Genomic DNA, 20,351 nt, shown 5'->3' with positions numbered 1-20,351 from the left:
GAAGAAGTAAGACGATAGCCGATGGCGAAGCAACCCTCATTTTTTTTGAATTATTTATTATTAGAAATATTTATCTTCTACCACATAAAATTTGTATGTTCGCAATATCGCGTAGTTAGGAACATTTTTGAATAGGGGTCCCGTGCCCAGAAGTGTTACGTTAAGGCTCCCATTCCCCATGCCCCCGTAACATTGCTGCAACTCCTCAGGCAGTTATCAGTTACTTCCGAATTTATTGATAGGCGTGAGATGTTGATCATAAAAAACTTTTAATTGTTATAATAAAATTATAATTTACAACTCCTTTAAAAAATTATAAAAAACTTAATCGAATCTCATAATGGATAAAGCTGAAGAGTTTGTTTGTTTACTTGAACGAAACAATATCAGGAGCTGCTGGTCCGATTTCAAAATAAATTTCAGTGTTAGATAGCTCATTTATCGAGAAAGGCTATAGGTTATATATCATCACGCTAAGACCACTAGGAGCTTTATAGCACAATGAAAATTTAAAAATACGGGGTTTTTTTTCCCTGTTGAGAGCATCCGTTGCGTGCGCTACGGTTACGCTAACGGTTAAAAATTCGATAAAATCATGTACGACAAAGTTGTTCCCCTTTAAAAGTTGAAAAAAAAAAAATCCGCGACAGCATATGTCTATCTTTTAAGGTTGACTTATAAGCGGACGAACTCGCGAGGGATCGCTGGTATGACATAATATTCAATCTGGTTTCGGAATAATTAATTTAACTACAATGTTCTCTTTTGTGTAAAACATTGGAACCTTGACACATATGCATGGTTTATTGTGAAGCTGCTAATGCTACTCACACAGTCATTCAAGTGATAAATCCTTTACTCTCATTTACGAGCTTTAAATACCCGCATCCTCGTTAGAATTTCGATAAAGCTGTTTTGTTTTTATTTAGAAAATATGAACAAGTTTATCAATATAACTGCCTCGTTGACTATTGGTTAGCAAGATCAAAGCGATTACGAAGTCCCGGGATAAATTCCGGGAATATTAACCGGTACTTCGGCAAACCATTATATGTTATAAATAAATAAATAAATAAATATACTACGACAATACACACATCGCCATCTAGCCCCAAAGTAAGCGTAGCTTGTGTTATGGGTACCAAGATAGCTGATGAATATTTTAATGAATATGATACACATAAATAATTATAATATACAGATAAACACCCAGACACTGAAAAACAATCATATTCATCACACAAAAATTTTCCAGTTGTGGGAATCGAACCCACGGCCTAGGACTCAGTAAACCGGGTCGCTGCCCACTGCGCCAGTCGGCCGTCAAATTGTTATTGGCCGTGTTATGTATTGGGTTTTTTGGTTTTTGTATAAAGAATTCACAGTCGGAGTTAGGAAATTAGGAAAAAATTTGATAAAATCACTACTATAAAGTAATAATAATCGTTTACTTTTGTTGGCGGACTTAGACACTATATTGTCTACGATCTACATTCCAATATATACAGACCAATTTGACATTCTACAGACAGCTTTAACCCTACCATTTTATTAATGTTTTTTGATCATTATTATCTTCTTTCCCTCCTATGAGAGTAAAAACCTTTAGCTTTTAAACTAACGTAAAATGGTAAAGTTAACCGTTCTCGCGGGATTTTTAAAAACCAAAAAAAAAGCGTGGTCGAATCTGCGGGCAACAGCTGGATTTAATATATACCTACTTACCTACAGTTTATTTGCACTTATGTATCGCATTAATTGCCTAAGCAATATCACAATAATATCAAAAACTCCAATAAGAAAAATACATGCGTTTTCTTTTAACAGGAATATGTTTTTTTTTTTTAATCAATAACTAACTTAACAGATAATCAGTCACAAAATAACTTAATAGATAATCACGGATGATAGATCAAACTTACCTTGATAATCTGAATAATATTTTGACAGCTGTTACAGATCAACAAAGCAAACAATGCCACTGTCTAAGGCCGCTAAGTTGTGAAAAATAAACAAAAAATCCACAGACGACAAAAAAAAACAAACTGTCACTTTCACTGATTTGAATATCGAATTCGTGTTAAACAGTTCCGGAGCTGCATAAAACTTTAGTTTTTCGTTAATTTTGGATTATTTTATTCCGAAGCGCGTACGACAGCGCGCGCATACGTTCGCGACCACGCGCCACACTGACTTAACTGTCGGCCATTTTCTTGTAGCTAGGAGCTAGTGGCAGTTTCGGTATACGATAAGTTCATGAGGAGTTTCAAATCGCATGCTCTTATTTGGCCTGAAGTTGGCCCATGGACTTTTGCACATGTACTCAGGGCCTTCTTAAGCATAATCGGCGCCGGGATGCGAGAGTCTACCTGCCAGAAGATTTCATACATAAAATATAATAGTAGCTAGAAATGAGATAGAATTGTAAAAAAAAAATGCACTGCAAGGCCATCTCTACCAAAAACCGTGTTTAAGGTCATGTGGCATCTTTATTAAACAATACTTATGTCGTAAAATGAACTAGTTTTGCCCGCAGCTCCGCTTGCGTGTTCTCAGTGTAGTAGGTAGGTTATCGAAATTTGTGCCGTTCGGCTTGCACCCACCAGGACTCTGCGCACGGGCGAACCGCATTTATGCCTGATTTCTGCGCGGGCCAATTTTAAACATGCATTCTGTAGGTAAAGTATTGAATTTGTGAACAGTGCACGTGAGGAATCAAAGTGACACTGTACTACTTTATCGTGCCTGCCATGTTTTTGTCTTGTATTATATTATATGTTATTATGTAGGTAATAAATGTATGCTAAGAATATTTAGAACAAAACATCGCAAGATGTGAAATCAATTTATGTAGTACGCACTTGAAAACGGTGCTAGTGCAGTACGGTGACAGGGTCGAGTCATTTCCGCCACTAGCTCCTTACCTGTTATCTCGTGGTGGGAGCAGAATAAGAAACAAATGAAAAGAACATTACGATACAGTGCGAGGCTTTACCGCGAAACAATAACTACCTAGTAAATAATAAAAATCGATTGAATGAACGAATGCCTCGTTGGTTGTTACTCGTTACGCGGTCTTGTGTTCGATTCTCGGGTCGGACTACATATATACTCAATCAATAAAAAAAGAAAACTGAGCTAACTAATTTTTTTGTCGTCAACTTAAGGTTGGGCTTTTTATTACCAATATTATTCGACATATCGAATGTTATCGTTGTATATAGCCCTATACATTTTTTATCTATATCTATTTTAATTAGGCTGTTGTTATTATATTCTTATTTCTGTATACGTTCTGAAATGTTTGCCATATATAATATAGTACAAAAAGTTTAACTTTGTTTCAGTTTAAATAATATCGCTATGCTCCCGTAAAATGTAAATCAGAACATATTTCAACTATACCTACTTAATAAGTCAAGCTGTGGTAGCTACCGGCTAGCGTACTCTTAAGTAAATATAGTAAAGGTTTCGAATTAATATCACAGCGATTATAGGCACGATAAGATAGTAGAGTCATTAAGTTATTGGTTTTATCTACAATCATAATATCTTAAAATTCCTATTGAACTAAAAGAAAAAAAAACTATTATATTTTATCAATATCATTTAGGGAAAGAATGTATGGCCGTCCGGTCGTCTATCCATTTGTTCAGTCTATCTCGTTTTCACCGAAAATATATTAATAAAATAAAAAAATATATTAACGTGTTATATTGATATCTTAACGTGTGCATATTATGTCGATAACACCTTTTATAACTTTTTGAATCGTTATATCTCAGAAACGGCGGCTCGTAAGAAAAAAGTATTAATTCATTTTTTATGGATAATTTTATGAATTTCAGCTTGTTGGGACTTTATGTAACATCACTCTCATTTTTGGTCTAAATTGAACGGACTATATGTTTCTTTGTTTATTTGTTATTCAAGCTCAGCTCTATCAATGTACAAATCTTGATCAGTTTTGACACACACATAGCTTGCATCCTAAAAATGGACACAAATGATTCATTACGGAAAATGTTTTTTTATGTTCGGATTTAAAAATAAATTGTTTTATTTTTTTCCATAGAGTTATCCATAGCAGACATTCGACACCACTAAAAAATATATAAATGTTGGCGGGGGATTTGAAATATAACATTTGTTACCTATGCACGATTTCGCAACTGAACCGATCATGGTGCATTTAGATAACGAACATCCTGGGTTCGGATATAGGGTACTTTTTATCCGGGGAAAACTAATGGTTCACGATACTCCGCGATAAGCAAGAGAATCTGTATGGTGTAATTTATAATTTCTTCAATCTTTATACTCCACTTCAAACAGGCTTTCGGGAATGTACCCTCTACACACGTTTTGTTCCGAAACCGGAGTATCCTCAGGTTGACTTTGCAATGAATAATTGTTAAGACAATATTGCCTTGCTTTTCGCGTAGTATAGCAAATTAAGCTTAATTTTCATAATAAAAGCGAAGAACCCGGAACATAGCTTTTGGCACCAGATTAAGTCGACGTAGAAATATGAAATATATACTTGTACCTATACTTTAGCTGTACTTTAAGCTTTTCAGATACCTATGTTAATCGCTTACTTTATTTCATCTTCAGCATTTTTACGACCCACTACTTATTTGACACGGAGTTACCCTGCAATTCGTCTATCTCCGGGCTTTAATTAGATATGTCTGAGGAAAAACCCAGCTTTTAGCCCCACCCGGAAATCAAATTCAAAGTCAAATATTTCTTTATTCAAATAGACCCGATGGTACTTCTGATGTACATTACATTACATATAATATGTGTTAGTGAGATGATGGCGATAACCATATCCGTAAACTTAAAATTAAAGCTACGAGGGTTGCAAACGCGTTGTCAAAAGTAAGACTTTGAGAGAGAGACTCTAGAGACAGTTGGATTAATACAGTTTATTTAAAGCGTTACAAATGCTTATGGTAATTGCTGGCTCTACTTAACTCTGTCTTAATAATTTTACAATAATTGCTATACAAATCATCAGAGGAATGGCTGCGAGAATGCTAGAGCTAGGTTTCCGCTTTGAATTGCGGTGCCAATTCTTTGTGAAATAATACTTTATTTCACAAAGAATTGGCACCTGAATAAGTGAGCAATTACTTATTCAGAGAAGATTATGTGTAATGCTCACGTTTCAATCCACATCGTTGAGAACTCTTCACTAGAAATTGTTGACGCTTACCTAGGTATACTCGTATGTATCTAGGACACACATCCCAGTTTTTTTAAAGTAATTATTATTGTATTTGACAGACCAAGCTAATGGCTGACATGATAGTAACACGTCTTGTGGGAGGCTTCGTACGTGGCTAATTACCACTCTACCGACAAAGACGTGCCGCTAAGCCATTTAGCGATCCCGTTTAACTTCGCGTAGAAACTGATTAGGGGTATGCTACCACACTTCCTAACAGGTTAGCCCGCTACCATCTTAGATTGCATCATAACGTACTAACAGGTGAGATTGCAGTCAAGGGCTAACTTGTAGTGGAATAAAAATAAAAAATAAAAACTAGAAAACCATCGCTTATAAACTGAGCAACACGTCGCAGGGCATGCAAGTAACCACGTCTTTTACGTGTCTATCAACCTAACCAGGCCTTAAACCTCATGTGCCTCTAATTTGGACGGCAGCGACCCTGCTTTCTGAGTCCAAGGCCGTGGGTGCGATTCCCACTACTGGCAAATGTTTATGTAATGAGCACCAATCTTTTTCAGTGTCTCGGTGTTAAGATGTATATTCTAAGTATTTATGTATATTATTCATGGAAATATTCACAGTCATCTTAGTGCCCATAACACAAGCTACGCTTACTTTGGGGCTAGATGGCGATGTGTGTATTGTCGTAGTATATTTATTTATTTATTTTATTTATTTATTTTATAGCTCCGACAACTACACCCTTTAGACCAAACACACAACAATGCGGCTGAAATAGGTCGAGCTCTGACACAAAAAGCTCTGGTATTACTAAATACGGTTTATATGATGCGATGATGATGATGATTTTCTTATTAAAATGTTAAGGATTAAAAAATCTTGGGTGTGAATTGCTCCAACTTCACTTCATAGCTTAATATTAATTAACTGTGAGATGGTGATAATAAAAAAAAAACACAACAATGCGGCTGAAATAGGACGAGGTCTGTCACAAAAAGCTCTGGTATTCCAAAATACGGTTTATATGTTGATGGTGATGATTTTCTTATAACAATGTTAAGGATTACTTAAACGATTAAAAACCTTGGGTGTGAATTGGTCTGACTTCACTTTACAGCTTAATATTAATTTACTGTGAGATGGTGATAACAAAAAAAATACCCGGCTAAGTTTGTTGTGGTCTCTCCTTAGACCAGGGCGCGTTTGGAACCCTCGTAGCTTTAGGTTTAAGTTGGCGAACGAAGTTATCAACATCAACTTACAATAATGTAAACATATATGTATGAACGCTTCATAAGTGCCTGTGATAGGCCTACATGAATAAAGAAATTTTGATGATTGCAAGGTTGATAAAGTGGTTACAGATTAAGTATGATATTGCAGTATTCATAATAATTAAATACAGTTTTTACAGGCATTTTTAATCTTCAGTTGGCTTCAGTTAGAATTTCTTAGATTATTAATAAGATAAAATAACCAAATTAATCCTTTGAGGAAAAAAAATTGTAAAATACTACGTTAAGATAATATTTTCTAAGAAGGCTCTAATTCTGAGAACCGAATGATTGATTGAGACACCTCTGATATAATAGGTACGTAACTTGAGTTTATTTAAAAAAAGAGCAACTTCTGAGATTTAGATTGGGTTACGTATTTTTGATCTGACTTAATGTTATTTTTAATGCTTTATACACTGGCGATTAATTATTATATTTTACTTGCACTACATGTGGCTTGCTGCGGTAACCTACAAACCCGCTATGGTGCAGCGTGGTGGATCGAACTCGTCTCCCGAGAAGGAAGCCGAAGCATTGCCCGCTAGGCTATCGCCACTTAAATATCACCTATAAATTAAAAAATAATATAAAAGGCACTAAATTTATTATCTGGTCAAAAACTTTTCTGGTCTCGTCGGAAGCATCGGCTAGTTACCACCCTAACGACAGAGACGTGACGATAAGCGAGACGTCGAGTAAAGGAGGTTACCGCTGCGCATGCAAAAAAAAAACCTTAACCAGGATTATAGGAAAAAAAATATTTTGAGTTTATGCTTACATTTTTAAATTAAGACCTGTGATGTATATTACGTGTAATGAGTTAATAAATAAATAAAATAAATAAATAAAATTCAAAGAACTAATTGAACAATAAATATCACCTACCTTATCTGCAAAACATAAAAATCCTTTTAAAAAAGTTACACCCGGGTCTTGTATATACCAATTACCTCTTGCCTTAACGACTTCTTTACAAACAGAATCTCAGAATAACCATTGAATAAATTGGTCACAAAGTCGACGAAGGTGATATTCTAGTTTTTAGAATTCTATGCATACTAATAAATATGCCTGTTTGTTAACATGAACGCGATGATCTCAGGAATCCGATTCCGATTTTGAGTCCGATTTAAAAAAATCTTTCAGTGTTGGATAGCCCATATATCATATTTATTCAATGCTATGCTATAATACCACTCAAATAGGCGTAATGAAAAACTCATGAAAATCTAAATGAGTCGCCTAAGGCGGCTTTTTGCAGCGATTTAGTAGCGTGCGTGTTTGCATCGCACTGCGCGACTGTAGCTATTCAGTAGTAATACAAACGAATAGTATCGGTTCAGCTTATGAGCGTCAAGAGCGACCCGCTGAGAAATTTATTTTTTTATTTATTTATACACTTTATTTGTATACCACAAAGAGAAAAAAAAAAGTGGACTAAACAAGAGGACACTTAAAAAATTGGATACAACAGGCGGCCTTATCGCTTTGTAGTGATTTCTTCAAGGCAACCTTGGAAAACCAAGAGACACCGATTTGTGGGGTGTATTATTATTACATACATACTTACGAATAATTTACACACTAGTAAAGTAGTAAAAAATGTCATATGTGCGTATGGAAATGTCAGTGTATGCATTATGGATACTGCTTTTCTTTCGTATCGATGCTGAACTGTGTAGCGATAGTAGAGATGCATTATCCTGGTTATAAGGGCCAAGGTATATAAGGAATAACAAAATCTTTGTCTGTTTTTATACAAATGTAAACACTGGTCGCCTAGCAGAAAATTATTGCAAAACGATACGAAGAAAATTTGGTAAAAAAATAATTCCAGGCGCTGTTATAATATTTCGAAGAATTCCGAGATACGGCATCGTACCAGAACGCTAATTGGTTTTGTCGGTGGGTAGTCACTAGCCACGGCTGAACCCTCTTCAGAGTTTGTGAATTACCGAAATTAAGGCGGATGAAGTCGCGCGCAACAGCTAGTAATAATAGGTTAAAAACATAGTGTTTGTATTATCTTTGTTTTTTATCTACAGCTTACCCGTTGAGGATACAAGCACTACATCAGACCATACTGAAATTAGCTGCTATATTCCCTGGCAGGTCCTTCTGCCATGGTTTTGCAGCACAGTGATGAGGGGGTGACCCATTAACCATTAAAAAGGACGCAGCGTAGATTTTAATCCTTTATGTGTTTTCTTTACTTATTATTTTTCTTTTTTAATAATTCTGTTTATGTTAATAATTGTGTTTGTGGTAAATAAAGCCTTTTATTATTATTAACCTATCACTTATTGATTTTTCTTTTTTTTATTCTTAACAATGCTTAAAAAAAATAAAAAACACTTAAAAAATTATTAAGAAACAAATTTGTTAATATTATTAATTGTAAATTTCCATATTTTCCCCCTGCGACGAGGAATGTTCTGCGATAGGGAGGTATACAAATGATAGAAAATAAAATAAAAGTTCAAAATCTGAAATACCGATTTTAAAGAAGTCTTAAATGAAAATAGCTAACAACTAGGAATAAGTAGGTACCTACACATAAAACGGTTAACCCTGATATAATAACCAATATTTTATATTTTACTAGCTGTTGAACGTGACATCGTCCGCGTTTGTTTTCGTTTTTGAAGAATTTGAATTTTGAATTTTGAATTTAGGGAGATGTGTGGCATTCAAGTTAGGTATAGTTCTAAAGATACTTTACAGATGTTGTTTGTCAATTAAATGTCCGATTGGAAAAATTTAAAAAGTAATTGACGTAGTTATAAATACCCTTCATGATAGAACTATTTATTTTAATAAGAATTAATACTGCAATACTTACGTAACCCACTTTTGTTTCTACCAGTGATCTAATAAAATTTCATGACACAAAAGCTGCCATTGTCACTTACCTATGAATTATGACAGTTAGATATATTTCCTCACGTATTTTTTTGTCGATAATAATGTAATTAAATTAATCAGTAATACATTATTTTTATTTATCGTCAATATTATAATATATATATAATATACCTAATATAAATCGGCAAGGGAAATCTAATAAAAATAAGTGATAATAATCGTTAAGTTACGCTTACTAGCTGGTAGATTTAAGCTCGCAAAACCTTCCTTCATATTAAAGTAAAGGCTTTTGACCTACTGTGGGACTTTAAAAGTAATACTTAGTTAATATTGCTAGTACGTGCGTGAATTCAAGTGATAAGTACTTATTTGACCTCCTCGTGGTCAACAAAATTGGCATACAATAGAAAAGGGAATAATTGACAGCTTTAATATTCAGTCCATCACTTCTTGCAGAGTTCAGTAAAAGTTTGACTCGTGAAAGTGTTGGAAAGTGGGGAAACGGTCAAGGTTTTCCAAGTAACTCATGTCCCTATCTTACTTCTGTTTAGAGTTACATCATAGAAGAGACGGTTTTTGAGCATAAACCCACCACGCTGCTTCAATGTAGGTTGGTGGGCTTTAACTGGAGTAACGGCTTTACGTGCTCTCCGAAGCACGTGGGTTGGCCGATACTGAGATTTTTCAACAAAGCTTATTCTTTTTTGGCATGACCCGGGAATTGAATACTAGCCCTCGTGGCAAATATATTTATACATAGCTTCATCATCATCATCATCATATCAACCCATTACCGGCCCAACACAGGGCACGGGTCTCTTCCCAAAATGAGTAGGGGTTAAGGCCATAATCCACCACGCTGGCCCAGTGCGGATGGGTGGACTCAACAGACCTTTTAGAACTCTCAGGCATGCAGGTTTCCTCTCGATGTTTGCTTTCACCGTTGTTTAAACGATAAAAAAGCATGGGTGTAAACAATTGCTCTAACCAGGTTGCTTCTTAAATATTTTCTAATGACAATGTGAGATGGTGATAACAAAAAGAACACCCGGCTAAGTTTGTTGTGGGCTTCTTCTTAGACCAGGGCGCGATTGGAACCCTCGTAGCTTTAGTTTTAAGTTTACGATTGTAGTTATCGCCATCACTACTCACTGCTATGTACACATTTTGTATATAATAACGCATCAAAAGTGCCATCTATGTGCCTATTTGAATAAATATATATTTGACTTTGACTTTGACTTTGAAGCAAGTCCATACACAATACCTTATATGGTAGAATAATAAGTCAGTCAGTTTATTGAATGAAGTTCACTTTTATGTACATAAAATAGATGAGCGTTAATAGCCAAGTAGATTAGATTTCTGTCCACACGGGGCTACCGAGTTCGATCCCATGCACGCCCCCTTAAATTTTTCGGAGCTATGTGCCTTTTAGGCATGTCACTTGCTTTAACGGTGAAGGAAGACATCGTGGGAACCTTTATATCTGGGAGTTATCCATAACGTTCTGAGAAGCGCGTAAAAACTACCAATCTGTGGTGGACTACGGTCTAAAAGTTATATGCGTTTTGGGCATGTCACTTGCTTTAACGGTAACGTTTTTAGTTCCAGACGAAGGGACATCAGGGTCGAGAACGGTCTGACTGGGATTAGTGGTCACGTCATCACCTTTACTTACGACCCTGGGAAGACAAGAAGAGACAAGGTGTTGTACCTCAAAGTGACGTACCTACAGGAAATCGGGAATCATTAATCTTCCCGGGACGAGCTATAAGCGTTATGCAAGGGAGGCACCGGTGCGTTCCTAGGAGGTCCCGGAGCCTCCCATTATGTACTGAGGCTGGCAACCGAGGGGGTTTTAGTGGGTAGAAATCCCACATTACCCAAATTCTCCCACAGAGAAGTAGAGTGTCTTTTAAGAAGTATCGTATCGTATGTATCGTATGTATGAGAGTATCTTTTAAGAAGATTTCCCCCCTCCCCCTCAAAAAAAAAAAAAACCTCCTGTGGTAATGGGATGATAGTGATGAATAGATGAGTATGACCTCAGAATGACGTTCATTACGCTAAAATTTTGGCATGTCGTTTATAAATATTTCCATTACGCAATTCGACCATCAGCGTTAGTTTTGTGTGACGCATCCTTTATTATTTTCAACCTACTTACAATAAACAAAGAGTTCGTTGACGTTAAAAATGTAATTCATAAATTCAAAGGAAGGTGAATACTTAGCATTTTAGGATTAAGTATATATAACAACAAGAAGTCCTTATTTTTTCGCCCATGCTTCCGTTTTAATGACATGCAATGGCGTTCATAGAGGGTATGCACAGGGTATGCAAATAATATAAAATGAAGAAAATCTCCAGTAGGAGTTATAAAAAAGCTTAAGGATAGGTTTTGTAAAAAGGGTACCCTTTAGTATTTATAACCCTTCTTCATTTTATATCAGCTGCATACCCTGTGCATACCCTCTATGCACGCCACTGATGACATGACTAAGTATAATAAATATATTAATAAGTCAGTAAGTTAGTTAGTCAGTCAGTTTATTGATTGAAGTTCATGTACATACAATAAATGAATGCTGATAGGCTAGGTACAAAGTTCGGTTCGAGACAAGTTACGGGGGCTTCATTCTTTATCCAGAATCTAGTATAGCTTTTTAAGTAATATGGCATAACTACGGATAGCCTAGTGGTTCAGACCTCGGCGCAATAAAAATATGCTTAAACGGTGAAGGAAACACATCGTGAGTAATCCTACATAAGTGAGCGTCGAAAAATAACTTAAGTTTTAGCTTTTATTATCTTCTAAGCTTTACTTTGTTAAATTATATTAATAATTAGAAACAAACTTATACTATCGAAGACAGGGACTCTAAAAGAACAAAGTACGTCGAGCAAATTAAAGCAAATCAAAAAAACTTCTTCCGTTTCAAAGTCCAACATAAACTAAATGACAGGTAACTATGTTTTACGCGGCTTCAAGCTAAAAGAACAGCTAACTAATTTTCTTAACTAGATTGGTATCTTTTGAATTTCGTATTGATTGGTGGGATTGAGTATATGCTTTTATAATATGACTCCCAGGGTAATTTTGGACCTACCAATTGATTAGTTTACACAATGTGTCAAAACACATATGGTTAATCGTGGTTACTATACGATTGATGAATTTCTTAACGACAAGGTTGCTTGGAAGTAGGCTCCGCTCTCTAATCTCACAAGGTTTAAAATTCTAAAGATTGTAAACTGCAAAATTATGTTGAAAAAGAGTAATCTGCTAAGTTCCTTGCCGGCTCTTCTCGGTGGAAGATGCCTTCCGAACCGGTGGTAGTCACTATAAACAGACTGACCTGTCGTTTCAAAATTGCTTATAAACTAAAACTTAAACTTGAAATAAATGTTTTTTGTTTTAATTTTGAACACTTATTTAATCACACATTATCGGCCCACAGGGCACGGGTCTCACAATGAGAAGGCCTTAGTCTACCACGCTAGCCCAGTACGGATTTGTGGGCTCCACTCGCCTTTTAAGAACATTATGGGGAACATTCAGGCATGCAGGTTTCCTCACGATGTTTCCTTCACCGTTGAAGCAAGTGATATTTTAGTAATTAAACTTAACTTAGAAATGCTAGAGGTACTGGGATTCGACAGTACATACGTGTGGATTGTACATTCAAGAATCAATTAAAGGAGTATAAAAGGAAATACGGGATAATGTACGGGAGCTATGATGATACGCTCCACCGTTACAATAAGAAGATCTTCCTCCGAGCGGGTGATCGTGCTTGGTGCGTGCGTGCTGGTGACCGAGGTCCAACCATTCATCTTTGGTTAATTACTGTGAACAGTAACTTCGCAAGCGCGATGCAGGATCTTTGTGGCGCCATCTTGTATAACTAATGTGGAGACCGCTACACTTAGCTGTTTATGCACGGTAGATGTTGTAATAAATAATAAAATAATAATAAGTATACGTAATAAATTTTATTTGTAGGCACGGAACACTGCCTCGTGTATTATCTTTCGGCATTGTCACGCGTACATAATACTACAAAGGACATTTTTTAACTACCAATAAATCATAACAGATGTCCTTGGTGCATGATAAAAATATTATAAATCTATGTTCCAAACGTGCCTAGCTTTGGTATGCTAACTTTATCTCGACATCACAAAAGGATAAAAATATCAAAAGTGCCTTTAAAACCTCCAAATTTAACAGGAAGTCGTAACTTTTCTTGTCAGTAAATACAAAACTTTAATATATATTTTTTAATTTTATTAAATGCTTGCTTTTTTATCTTCGATCAAAGATTTTTATGCTCGAGTCCAGAAAGATGATCTGGTAAAAAAATCTATTTCGCCGACCATCATGGAATAAGAAAGAAGAAGTTTGGTATCTGATTTATAAAGGTCGGTGTAGACTATGTAGCGGTACGCCGCGTGTCGTTATTTTCGCGGGCAAACCGCAGTGCATTCATACAATAAAATTACGTATACTATAAGCTACAAATATGTTACTTTATTATCTGTGTAAGTTGTGTTTTATATATTTATCCCAAATTTATTTTACCCGGTACCGGTATTTATCCGGTTATCTATTCTATTTATTTATTTATACTCTTTATTTGTACACCTCTCAGAAAAACGAGCCAAAAAAAAAGCTAAAACATGAAGAATGAAGCATGGCACTCGTAGGTGTCACTCTGTTTTTCTCTAACTACTGTTACTCTGTCTGGTCTAACTTACGAACTTTGTTCGTCGGTTCGTTCTCGGTGATGATTTATAAATGTATTATCATTAGGAGGTATTATCTTGTAATGATATAGGACCTACAATCAAATTGCGTAAGTTATTTTTTTTAAATTAATATAAGTTAATAAATCAAAAGTAATATTAACTTGCTAAAATAATAATCCGAGATGTCAAGACGGCGTCCTTCCATCACAAATGCGGTTAAGACTAGCTGTCTAAGCGGTTAGTATCTGGATGACTGAGCTTTTTGCAATATTTCTTTAAAAAAAAAAAAACAGAGCAAAAAAGCAAAGCAAAGGGAAAAAATTACTTAGCTGGACTCGTGCCGGGGTCTTCTGGTTTCAGGACTGCCCCATTTTCTACCTGAGCTATTATAACCTTGTTGTATTTACCTTCATGTTCTAATGATGAACAAGGCATTGTAGCATTTTTCATCGCCTGAAAGTACGGAAAAAATACGATTTAAAAAAAAAAATACCGAAAAAATACAGAGAAGATGTTCTCGATTAAAGGTTAATAGATTTACGAATATCTAACATCAATAAATCATAGTATTTATTTGATGTATCCCATTAAATTACAAAAAAAAATATAAGAATAGTAAATAAAACATAATAACATAAATAACAAATTGGAAGATTGTTTTGGAATTGTGCGTTTTCCGGTTCCAAACAATAAGGAAGCGGCATAGATTACGATAATAATAACCTACCAGTCTGTGTATTTATTTATTTCTTACCTGTCTTAAAGCCTTTTTTACTTCTTATTCAAACATAATATGTTTAAAAAAATTACAGAAGCATATTGAATATATATTAAAGATACATACATTAAGAAATTCTCCCTTCATTTTGTTGTTATTTCTTCTTCTAACATTTTTTTTCTTTTTTTAAACTTCTTCTACACTGCAGTAGTCTCATGCCCGTTTTCACTAAAACTAGGAAACGCTTAAATCGATTGCCTAAAGATTTAGGTGATGCGTAGAGAGAAAAAACGTTTTACTAACTCTTAGATAACGATTGACGACATCAGGCGCCATCTAAGGTAATGACACCGATTCGGCGGTGGGTATGTAATGTTTAGGGAGCTCGTAAACTGACACTCGACATATGAAAAAAATGTAAATTCGTTTTTTTATTAACCATACATTACATCCATACGAAAAATGCAAAATATGATAATACCAACACAAAATACCACACCTTGTAGCAAAAATCGGAGACAAGTTAGGTAATATGAGTTGCTTAGTAGAAATGGATTGGTGGAAGGTAAATGGATGCTTCGGAATATTCTTTGTTTAGTGGTTGACTTAGGCATTGCCTTGTTCATCGTTAGTGAAAATCGACAAAATTGTCGTCCAAGTTATGCTCGACAGCGACGCATTTGAAATAAATCATGGTTAAATATCACGGTTGTCGCGGTATAAAATGGATAAGATCCATGTTATTTTATTACATAGATATTTTGTATCTGTGTTTTATAAGTATTTATGTATATGATTCATCCACTCTAGTACGTGCCTTTTCCAAGCTACTTGACACTGGCAAAGTACATTGTGCTGTTTTGGCACTACGAAAAGCCATAAATCAAAAGAAGAAGAAGTATATGATTCATAAAATTTTTCATCAGTAATGACAGTACCCATAACACAACCTACGCTTACTTTGGGGCTAGATGGCGATGTGTGTATTGTCGTAGTATATTTATTTATGGCTTTCAAAGCTATCATGGCTTCTCGCCATTTTCGACGATGCACCAATTCCTAATAGCATCACTAGATATAGGTACCGTTCTTGGTAACAATACATTTAGTTTCGTTTTTCGACACTCCTAGTGTGCGTACGAAATGTAAACCTATAGGCAAAGCAACGCTCGGCGGGCATTAACCACTGGTTCGAAATTTTGCAAAATAAAAAAGTTTTAAGGTGAAGTAATCTTATCAAGCCGACCATGACTTCGAATCTATAATTATTCGATAACAATCAAAGCCACATCTCATTTAATTGCCCTACATTAATTAGTTGCCAAGGTATTAAAACGTTTATTGTTAACATTAAAAAAGGTTATTTTACCGTGAGATAATTTTATCTCAGACGTTTTCCGATTCGGTACATGTTGCTAATTCTTTAACGGAAATACTTCGTAAGATACAAACATGCAAAAACCTTTATTAATTCTAAATTAATACAGTCCAAAAAAGTATCTTTATTAAGAAAATATCATGGAACCTAGTAATATACAATTTCATCATTCTTCCAAGTGTTGTTTTATGAAATTCCCTAACCTGATTTTTTTTTATACACAGTGCCCTCCGCGTACAGTACAATAATGCGTTTAGGATGCTGATGGGATTGCCTCGGTCTTGCAGCGCGTCAGGGATATTTACCGAAGCGCATTAAGATTGTTTCTACACGATCATGCGAAAACGGTGTACATCCTTGGTGGGCAGGGTTCTGGCTAGTTCCAGCGGCCTTCTGAGGGTACTTGCTGGCAGGACTGATTGTCGGTACCTGTGCCATTGCTACATGGTACACGTGCATTCCAATCGGGCATGCTCGAAGGGTTTTATATAAACTATTTCCTTAGGCTAAGTTTACTAACAGTTAACTTTGTATTCTACTAACCATTTATGATCCAAGTCGGTCGAAATAAATGTTTATTTTTTTTATTAGCTTGCCTTTTTCACAAAACAACAGTTTGGAAGTGTTTTTTTTTTATTTTTGATACAAGTATAGAGATGAGGCCAGAGAGTGTCATAGATGATATCATTATCAGTAAAATTGCGAGATTGCAATGCTGATGAGATACAAAGCGCTTCAAAATTCAAAAATTCAAAATTCATTTATTTCAAGTAGGCCTAATATAAACACTTTTGAAACGTCATGTCTGCTGTGTGTAGTGACTCTACCACCGGTTCAGAAGGCAGCTTCTACCGAGAATAAGCCGGCAAGAAACTCAGCAGTTGCTCTTTTCCAATATCAACAATTTACATTTTACATTTTAAAATTCATTTTTCTATCTTGTGAGCGATGCTTCCAAGCCACCTTGTCATTAAGAAATTCATCAATTGTATAATAATCTCGCTGTAATAAATGTGTTTTAACACATTCTTTAAACTTATGCATTGGTAGGTCCAAAATTACCTTAGGAATCATATTATTATAAAAGCGTATACTCAATCCCACAAATGACTTCTGCACCTTTCGCAGACGATATGCAGATGTCACTAATTTATGACCATTTCTTGTAACGCGTCTTCTTCGTACGCGTTCATGGTATATCAACCACGTAGATTCTTACGGTACTCTCGTACTTACGTACTACTACGGATCTATTACTATCATGTAATTAAATTGTTTCTATCTTAATATTAACAATACTAAATTATTTTTCCGAGAATATTTCGGAGCCGTAGGCACATTGTATGCTAAACTGATCTTATGATTCAAGTTATCCGACAAAAAAATACATATATTTTTTACATACAATTCCAAATAAATGGATAATACTTCTGTTATGGAATAATTGTAAATTATACCCACCGGTTTGGTTGTACTGCTTTGTGATTAAACAAATTGGCTAAAATTATAAATATTTTGGATTATTTGACTTTGAGAGGGTTTTTTTTAAATATATTTTTCTGTAATCATCAACTTTTAATGATTTGCTTTACCTAATGGGTTTTTTACGACTGTGATGATAAATCATTTTTTTTTGTTGCCTTGAGTTTTGAAATATTTTACTGCTTTGGTATCATTCGCAGCCTAATAGTTATTTATCAGGGTATGCATACAGCAAGAAGTTTGCATCAAATGGCAGAAATTCTCCTCCTATACGAGTAATATATAAATTTTAGGGTAGGCAGTGCTTTTGTGCATGTAGGAAGTGCACGCCCCTGTGCTGGGCATAGGGCTCCTCTCCCATAGGAGAGTAAGAGAGAATACCCACCGTACTACTCCAACGCTGCGACGATTACTTATCACAAGTTAGTGATAATGAGTTGAGACCGATTTCCTCACTCTGGTATGAAATTTTTTTTTTTTAATAATTTCTATATAATTTTTCAATAATTGTCTCGCCTTGAACGAAGAACATGCTACTAGAACAACCTGGCCAAGTGTAGATTTTTTTTTTGACAATACCCACATCGCCATCTAGCCCCAAAGTAAGCGTGGCTTGTGTTATGGGTACTAAGATGACTGATGAATATTTTTATGAATAATATACATAAATACTTAGAATATACATATAAACACCCAGACACTGAAAACATACATGCTCATCACAGAAACATTATCCAGTAGTGGGAATCGAACCCACGACCTTGGACTCGGAAAGCGGGGTCGCTGCAAACTGCGCCAATCGGCCGTCAAATTGGTGAAGATCGGTGGAATTTAACGAAACTGGAAGTGGAATTTAAGGAAACGCCAGACGAAATTGGATATTTGATTTTTTAAAACGCACATATCTTGCCCCTCCAAAGTCTTAACCATTAGGCTGTGATCGCTATTAGTTTTGTGAATATTAAATTAGAAAAATATGTGAAAAATAATGATAGACATACAGAGGTTCGACGGGTCCGTCTAGACAGAGCGTGTGAAATTATATAAACATAAAAACAGTTTCCGCAATGGATTTTGGTCAACGTGCTCAATTTTCAGACAGTTTTCCACTTCAGTCCATGTTTATAAAATTTAAATTCATATTTAACTTGCACTCTGGATTTTCTCCACATCGGATACTTTTCATCCCGGAAAGAAATCAGGGACAGTTTCCACGTGAGTTAAAAGATATATTTTGTCAACCATGTAGATTACGACAGTTATACTGATGTGCCCTAAACGATTCATAGGGATAGCGTAAATCCTGGAAATAGGCTTAGGATATCTTCTTTTAAGTCTTGGTGAATAAACGGTTACCACAGGATAAAAAAAATTAAAACACGCGGGTCACTTTATTTTTATTTTGAATGTGGTGCTAGGGCTGTATCTGATTTATTTCAGTAAAATTTATGACAGTGGTTTACTCAAAAACTATTAGCGTTGCGCTTTCACAGATAAGTCTCTGAGACATTACATAATGTACCTGCAAAGCCTGTGAACTATTTTTTCGGTTTTCATTTACACGTTGTATAAGTTAGTGAATACTTAAGGTACTAACCGTATGGTGATGACAAATCAGATAACAGTGGTCACCAACCTTTTCTACCCGCAGGAATCGTACGAGGCGACTAAGGAAATATAACGGAGATCCTTAAGCAGCGTCTTCTACTACCATCTACTGCGATCATCAACCTGTCTGCCTAGAGTGGTTAGTATGAGCAATCCCTCCCAACGGAGTAAGTCCTTGAGTCCAGCATTGGACTTTTATAGCCTTGTGATGATGATGATGAGTGAATACTCTAGATATAAACCGGAAGTAACATAAACATAGAAACTTGTAATTCAAATATAAGGCCAGCAAAATTTGCACCCCGGTTTTTGATTGCTTATGAATATTTGTTTCCATTGTTACCCGCCGTCAAACTGTGTCGATTATTATTTATCGTAGAGTGCACTTTGAATGGACAAAACAAAACAACACGGCGGTTTGACAAAAATAGTGAATTTGTCAGTTTTTTTTGAAGTTATACTTCTTTTGGCGCGATGGAGAAAGATGATGAGAGTGAATTTTTACGATGCGCGCGCGCACACCGACACCTGAATTCTACATGGTAAAGTTAGTTCTAGGTGGCATGAAATGTTCAAGTTGTATATTCTAGTATTTTTATATTTAGAACAAGTGTTTCGTCACAGTACAAACAGTGTGAATAAATAAATATTATTACGTTAATAAAACCTTTTTTTATTTAAATAAAATCTTTTTGATTCGTTTTAATATTAATCGTTAATCACTACTGCATTTTAGTTATTTTTTTTCCATACGCCAAAGAAGTATAACTTCCAACGCGTGTACATAAGTACACACACTCTATTTTTTTTAAATTCTTTTACTCACCTGGTGGTAAGTAAGTCCACCAATCAGCACTGGGCCAGCGTGGTGGACGGCCTTAACCGCTTCTCATTGTGGGAGGTGACCCGTGCCCTGCAGTGGGCCGGTAATGGGTTGGTATAACGATGAAATAATGATGCAGTCAAAGATAGTACCTAATGGGCTTAGTAGAAGAGTTAGGAGTTTAACAGGTATTATTAAATAATTATTATAATTAAATTGTCTTTGAGAACTCTATTTTCTTT

At 35.4% G+C, this 20,351-nt stretch overlaps 1 protein-coding gene across 1 annotated transcript in view; it reads right to left on the bottom strand.

Moving 5' to 3' along the window:
- LOC120630426 overlaps positions 1–2,179 on the bottom strand; it is a 150,519-nt gene extending 148,340 nt beyond the window's left edge. The window contains exon 1 of the mRNA XM_039899652.1: positions 1,923–2,179. The gene's annotated coding sequence lies outside the window, so the exon portion shown is untranslated. The remainder of the gene's footprint in view (positions 1–1,922) is intronic.
- Between the last annotated feature and the right edge of the window lie 18,172 nt (positions 2,180–20,351).

This window comes from Pararge aegeria, chromosome 16 (assembly GCF_905163445.1).
Source record: "Pararge aegeria chromosome 16, ilParAegt1.1, whole genome shotgun sequence".
Lineage (NCBI taxonomy): Eukaryota > Metazoa > Arthropoda > Insecta > Lepidoptera > Nymphalidae > Pararge > Pararge aegeria.
This window is presented reverse-complemented; position numbering and strand designations above follow the sequence as displayed.